Raw genomic sequence first — 6,626 nt, forward strand, 5'->3', positions numbered from 1 at the left:
AGGGCAGTGTGAGAAGCTGAAAAGTCCTTGACTTACTGTAAGCACTGCTTGGCAACAACCAAACCATCAGTGTGTTATCAACATTCTTCTCACCCTAAATCCAAAACACAGAATTATAGCAACTACTAGGAAGAAAATTAACTCTATCGCAGCCGAAACCACGACATCAAGGCTAAAGCCTGGCCACAGGGTCACTGCTGTGCTGCTTGGCACACTGAGAATTGGAACATTCTGATGACTTAACACAAACCACATGAGAAACACTTAGGCCAGGTTCTGATTCGGTGCCAGAAAAGGGTGGGGAGTGCTAGGTGGGAAGTTCCACTTACCCTCCCTTCTGCCATTGTGCCCTGCGTCCGTCCAACGAAGGGGTACTTCACCCAGCAGCATGGAGCGTCCAGGGGACATTGGCTGCAGCTGTGGGAATGCTCTGACTTACAGGAAGAGGGGAACTTAGACAAAAATAGGAATAAAAAAAACCCGAGAAGTTTTAAATGGCTTACAAGTATAAATGCAAATGAAAGGGCATTTGGAAGAGAGGGAATAAGGGCAGTAACTGTGCAATATTTAATCACCAAAGGTGGGAAATAAAAGAATCAGCAGAAGCTAGAAATGACAAAGTACAAAAATGAAGCCAGTAGGAACAAAACCTGTAAGCGACAAGGCTAGAAACATAAGCAGATTTTTTTAGAATGCCTTTTGTTTTTGATATAATTGAACATGGCACATGTCCATTACCAACTGCAGATAGCAGAATTGTTTGTAATGAGTCGAGGGGGAAGTGTTCTGTAAATATTTATTCTGTGGTGGTGCTAGTGTCATATGGGACGATGTACTTCCCAGGCAAACAGTAAGGAGGATTTTAAATAGCATCTATTGGGGCGAAGGCTTTTTTGATCACCAGTCTTCAGTAAATGGTGTTTGTCGTCCTGTGAAAGCCACCCGAAGGCGCCTGTGGTCTGCTCTCTGTCAGGCTCTGGACTGCTAGGGAAAGCCTACAAGGCTGGAAAAGAGCCAGCTCTGTGCTGGTCCTTAAGCATGTCAAGAACGCTGCCATAGCAGTCCAGATGTGAAATGCTGGAACAGCAGAGAAGTAAATTGCTTCTCTCTAAAACAAGCAAGAAATCCAGGTCGACAAAATAAAATCAGTTTGACTCGAAGTAGCAAAAAAAGGTCAGTCAAAAATGACTTGATTTTATTTCTTTTTTTTTAAAGATCACTGTTAATGGTTACTTGTATCCCTGTAGCGGTAACAGGATCTGAAAAGTTTACTTCTCCTAGAATTGAAGTGCTTAAAGAGGGGATACACTAAGTTAAAGTAGTCACTAACTCCTTTAAAGAACTGGCTAGCTTGCAGATTTCCTGGAACAGCTGTCAGAGCAACATAAACACTTTCTAAAATGGAGCTGGAGAAATTGCCCTTTTAGAGTGATTGGAAATAACCTAGGTGATGAGTAAAGTCAAGTCTGAGTTTCCGGAAGCTGGAGCCGTACAGCACAACAAGAGAGGAGACTTTTGCCAGCCTCTTTAAGCCCATTTATTAATGCTAATTGGTCATGCACACAAATGACGGGTTTATCTTGTCCAGCTGTGATTGCTCCAGCTGTGAGCATCATTCCAGGTAGCTGGGCAAGCGTGGTTGATGAGGCCGTTCAGCAAAGCATTCCCCTGTCCAGTGAACAGACACGCTCAGCAAGCTCCCATTCCCCTGGGCTCTGCCGCCGCTGTGTCCGCTGCGTGATGTGCACAGACGTCGTCCCAGCCACGACCGTTGCCTTCCGCCAGTGGGACAACCTTCTTCATAGCAAGCGATTAAAGTAGCCCCATAGCTCAGCAACATTCAGCCTTTCACTGAGCGCTCTTAAGGTAGCACATAATTCAGAGCTGTGTGGTAGACAATTTCTTACTGTCTATGGTTGTGTAAGGCTTCTTGTTGTGTGCTTAAGCAGACCACTTGAGACTCAATTGTAGAGTGTGTTTCAGTGCTATTCACTTAGATTATTTGGGATGAATTCTTACGAGACAATTACTGCACATAAATATACATATCTTTCTTAGAATTGGAAGCACTGATTGGAAGGTAGCCCCAGAGGTCATCTGGTTCAGCTTCCCCTTCAAAGCAGGGCTGCTGTCAGTCCTAAATCAGGTCAGATATATGCTGGGTAGCAAGACACTCTGTAGCAGAGCAAGCTAGGATAAGCAGCAGCAGTTGCATGGCTCCAAGTGAAAGGTGATGTTGCTGAAGATCTTAAGGCTCGATTCAAATCTGGCCAAATGAGTCCAGAGATCTCAAGTTGCCAGCAGAGAAGAAAAACATTCCCAAGAGATCACTTGCTTATACTGTCTGAAAAGAAGACCAGGTCCTCCCAGGTTGTTTCTCATTGCAGATATGCAGATATACATTGTCAGGATGTGGTAGTTACAGATGACAGCAGGATTGCTCCCCTCTGACATCTATAGAGACACGGGTGGCACTTCCTCCAAGTCCCCAGAAAGGAGGGGTACGAACGGTATCTAGTCATTCACTTGGCTAAGCGAAGCTTCAGCCAAAGCACAGCAGGACATTGAGATGACTGAGCCCACGCCACGATGCAACCACAGCGAACAGTCTTGTACAAACTGGCAACAGGAGCGCTGGTGTTTCATTTCTCCTGGCGCAGGGCAAGGCACACCAGTCATGTACCAAGCGCTCGTCGGTAGATCGTTTAACATAGCTTGATTATCCAAACTTCTGAACAAGCTTAGACCGAGGGCCCTGCACAAAGGTCTAAAACCTGGCTGGTTTGACAGTGTCTGTGCCATTGTCCTTTGTACAATCAACCATGGCTCTGCTTTTTCCCTGCCCTGTGAACCAGCAGGACAAACTGTGGAGGCGTTGACAAGCTGAGTGGCAACACCTGGGGAGCGTGTGATCCCTGACTGCTCTAAAGCAGTGGCAGTAAGCAAGGAAAACTGCAGCATTAGAAGAGTTAAAGACTAATAGAAGGAAACAAAATGTCCTGCTTTTCTTTCCAAAGACAACTGAAGGAAGTTTCTCCAACTCCGTTGCCTAGTAGTTACAGTATCAGAAGAAACATAGCTGTTTTTATCAAACAAAATGCATTTAATTTATAAAAATAGTCAAACATCTTGATTAATTTATGCTAATTTATGTTTATTCTTCTGAATACATAAAAGAAATATAAGTGTTAGTTTAAAAAAGGCATTTTTGCAAAGTCTTAAGGACAGTCAAAGCTGTGACAAACGCTTGAGCTTCTAAAGCCTACTGTGAAAAAATGCTCAGCAAGTTGCCCACTTCGGTCTGTTTTTGCAGATGCACAATTTAATTTCAGTGGTTTGGGCCACGGCCATTGAAGGAATAACTCATTCAAAGCTGAAAACCGGGCTGGGAGGAGAAAAGGCTGGAATTATTTTTTGCATATTGACAACAAGGGAGAAAAAAAAAGTGTGAGACAGTGAGATTTCCTCACTCCAAAAGCCTGAAGGATCCAGTCATTGAAAGAACCCATTTAGTTATCACAGAAAGATTTAGGTGGGAAGAGACCTCTCTGGAGCTCTGTAGTCCAAGCCCCTGCTCGCACTAGGGCTAACTTTATGGTTAGATCAGGTTGTTCTTGCACTAAACAAGCCTGCCTAAAAAGACTAGAGCAGTTCATTCAAGCATGCTTTTATGAATCCACTCCAGTTTAGGTTGTGTTATTAATTCAAGAAACCATTTTTAAATGCTACTTTTGCAATCAATTATATATTCCATTTTTTTAATGACAAGTAAAAAAATGCTTCATTCACTGTTTCCTAACAAAATAAAATGTAAATTATCTGAATTAATGCACGTTATAACTGTACAGTGCTTGTATAAATGTGAATAGATTAACATATCCACCAAGTTAAAATCAGTGCCAATTTTAATGTGAAGTCTATATTTATCAGCATATTCGCATAGCTCTCAGCCAGTGACAGTAAACCTACCAAAATAAAGTACAACTGCAGAATGAAGTTTATTTAACCTGTGATTAAAGTCAGCAATTCATATGATTTTGGTTTAAGTCAGCACACAAGCTAATGCTTTTTTCTGTGGAGATGGAGACCTCAGCCCTGCTCTGTGTGGGCTGGTACCCACATCCCTTCCCACAGGGCCAGAGCTACAAGGATGAAGGTGTTGAGCATTGGGCTCTTGAAGTAGATTCCGCTTCGTGGAAGACCTAGAGCTGAACTGGAAAAGGACCTGTTCTTGGCTGCTGTGCAATGGCTCTGATGGCTTCTTGGCTGGGCTGTCCACTCTTCCGTTAGTACCGGATGGCAGCTGGTCTTAGCAGCCCAGGCACACTCCTGAGATGCAGCTCCACATCCTTCAGATGCAGCACTGGATGACATCTAAATCCATGTCCTGTAGGCACTGGGGTAGGGACTGCTGTCTCAGCCAGTGACTTTGTTGTCCCACATCTCAGCCTAACAGTATTCCCGTCTTCCACCTTTCCTTGAGATTCCTTCACCAGGATGTTTGATTTCTGGGCAGACAGCTGAACTCTGGCTCTGAAGCTGGTTTCGCTTGTGACTTTATGGTCACTGGTAGGGCCTGTGCTGTGCACATAGACACTGCACAGGTGTGCGAGGAGGGGAGATCAGACGTATGATGGGCAGAGGGTTGCAGGTGCCAGTGGTGCTTTAGCGGGAAGGCTCCTCTGTGCTGTCCGACTCCTCATGTGAACAGAGCAAACATGCTCTTGTTGAAGCTGCTGCAGCCTCAAGTGAGACCTGGCAGTGTCACCAACAGAGTCACAGCCAGCATGGAGCAAGGGCACCTGTGCAAGCCCAACTTCCTGGGAGCTGCCAAATGATTGCTGAGATGGGAGAAAAACCAAATGCCTTGGGAACTGGGAATCTAGCAAGAAAGTGAGCCTGGTGGGCAAGGGGACCCCAAGGAGAGCTGAAGCCATTGCTGTTGAATGTTGTCATGTGTGGAGGGGAGGGGGCAGCATGCTGCTGGGGAACTGTGATGGGCTTTGGCCCCCTTCTCTACCTGTTCTCTTAGGTGTATATTTTAATACATGAAGGTATCACAGTTTTCCCTTTCCTTTGATGCTCTGTAAGGAATACATAACCTGGCATGTCTCAGGGGCTCTGTTGGCCCCTTCCTTAGTCTGCCCTAACAGCTACACAAGCAGAATTGCTCACGGCCTCCTCCATAAGCAAAGAGACTAGCGTTTCTTTTCTAGCAACATATTGACATACAAATATATTGCAGTTAATAGCACTGTTATGGCGGTACCAGTACTCTGATTTTTTTTCACTCCAGCTAACACGAGAAAAGAGATTCAGGTATTTTTACCAGAATTTCCTTTCTGAAATAACTTTTTTTCCCCCATAACAGGTGTTTTTGGAAGCATTTCTCTAGCATCTCTGCTTACATTTCAAATTATTTAAGACACATGCTTTCTAGGGATGCTGCTTGCCAGGACACTGAGTCTGGAATTCACACCTAATCTTTGTAGCCTTCATCTTCATGAATTTCTTGAGCTGGTCAGACATCCTTTTCTCCAGAGCTGACACAATCTAACAAGCATTAGCCATCATTCCTTCTTCTTCGGTTAAACGCTCTGTATGCCTGAGTGTGCTTTTTTCTTGGCAAGTTAGACTAGCGTGCATGTTGAGGAACCATGCTACACACCTCTGTGACCTGGCTCTACAGTCACCCTTTCCCCGTCGGTCCGGCACTCACTAGAGCCAAGGCCCGGCTTGGCACCGTGCTGCTACAGCAAGGTCAGCCTCTTCTGGCTCTATTTGCCATCTCTAGTCACGGCCCTTAGCTGTCCTGGGCTGAGGGACTGTGCACCTGCACAAGGTAGAGGGGAAGCAAAGGGTTGAGGGATTGGATCAGCACATCGTGTCCAAGATAATGATATTTTTGGGCGCTCACCTCAATCCAGTGATGTTTTCTATGAGCCTGATGAAGAAAGGGGCAATATAACCCTTGTAGCAAAGGAGGAAGGGTCTACGAGCCACCATCCTGGGGTTATCAAGAGGTTTTCAGACATTGCTGCTGGTGGTGATGCTTGTGGTGGAATATGCAGAGTGGAAAATGCTGAGAAATAACTGAGGTATTGAAGACTAACTGGGAAGAGGAGATTGTCTGCTGAAGGGTGGTCCCTCACAAACCAGACAGGCTCTTCCAAAGCTCAGAATTGACATGGCAATCAGATAGCAACATGGAAAATGCAGCTCCTTTTCTTGTCACAGCAGCAAGTTGTTACCCTGCTGTTACACGTAACTACTGCTGGAGCAAGGCACGCTGTAGACCTTGGGGTTACAGCTGCCTACATCAGCCCACGGAGCTCAGGCTAGCGCAGGAACACCGTCTGCAGGAAACGCCATTTTGTGGTGGCTCTGAAAAGAAGGTTGCAAATCTGCAACTGTAAATTACACAGCTTGTAATGTGTCATGGGTAGTACAGCCTTAAAGGTGCAAGTTAAGCCTCAGAAATCAGAAAACATTGGAATTAACATCACCCCTGTGCTGTGCATTACTGACCACTATAATTGCTTGATGCCGCAGCAGGGAGTAGAGTCCCCCACAGCTAACCACCTTCTTTCCAAATATACAGTAGCTCCCCACAGGCATTGCTACTA

Source organism: Nyctibius grandis, chromosome 5 (assembly GCF_013368605.1).
Source record: "Nyctibius grandis isolate bNycGra1 chromosome 5, bNycGra1.pri, whole genome shotgun sequence".
Classification (NCBI taxonomy): domain Eukaryota; kingdom Metazoa; phylum Chordata; class Aves; order Nyctibiiformes; family Nyctibiidae; genus Nyctibius; species Nyctibius grandis.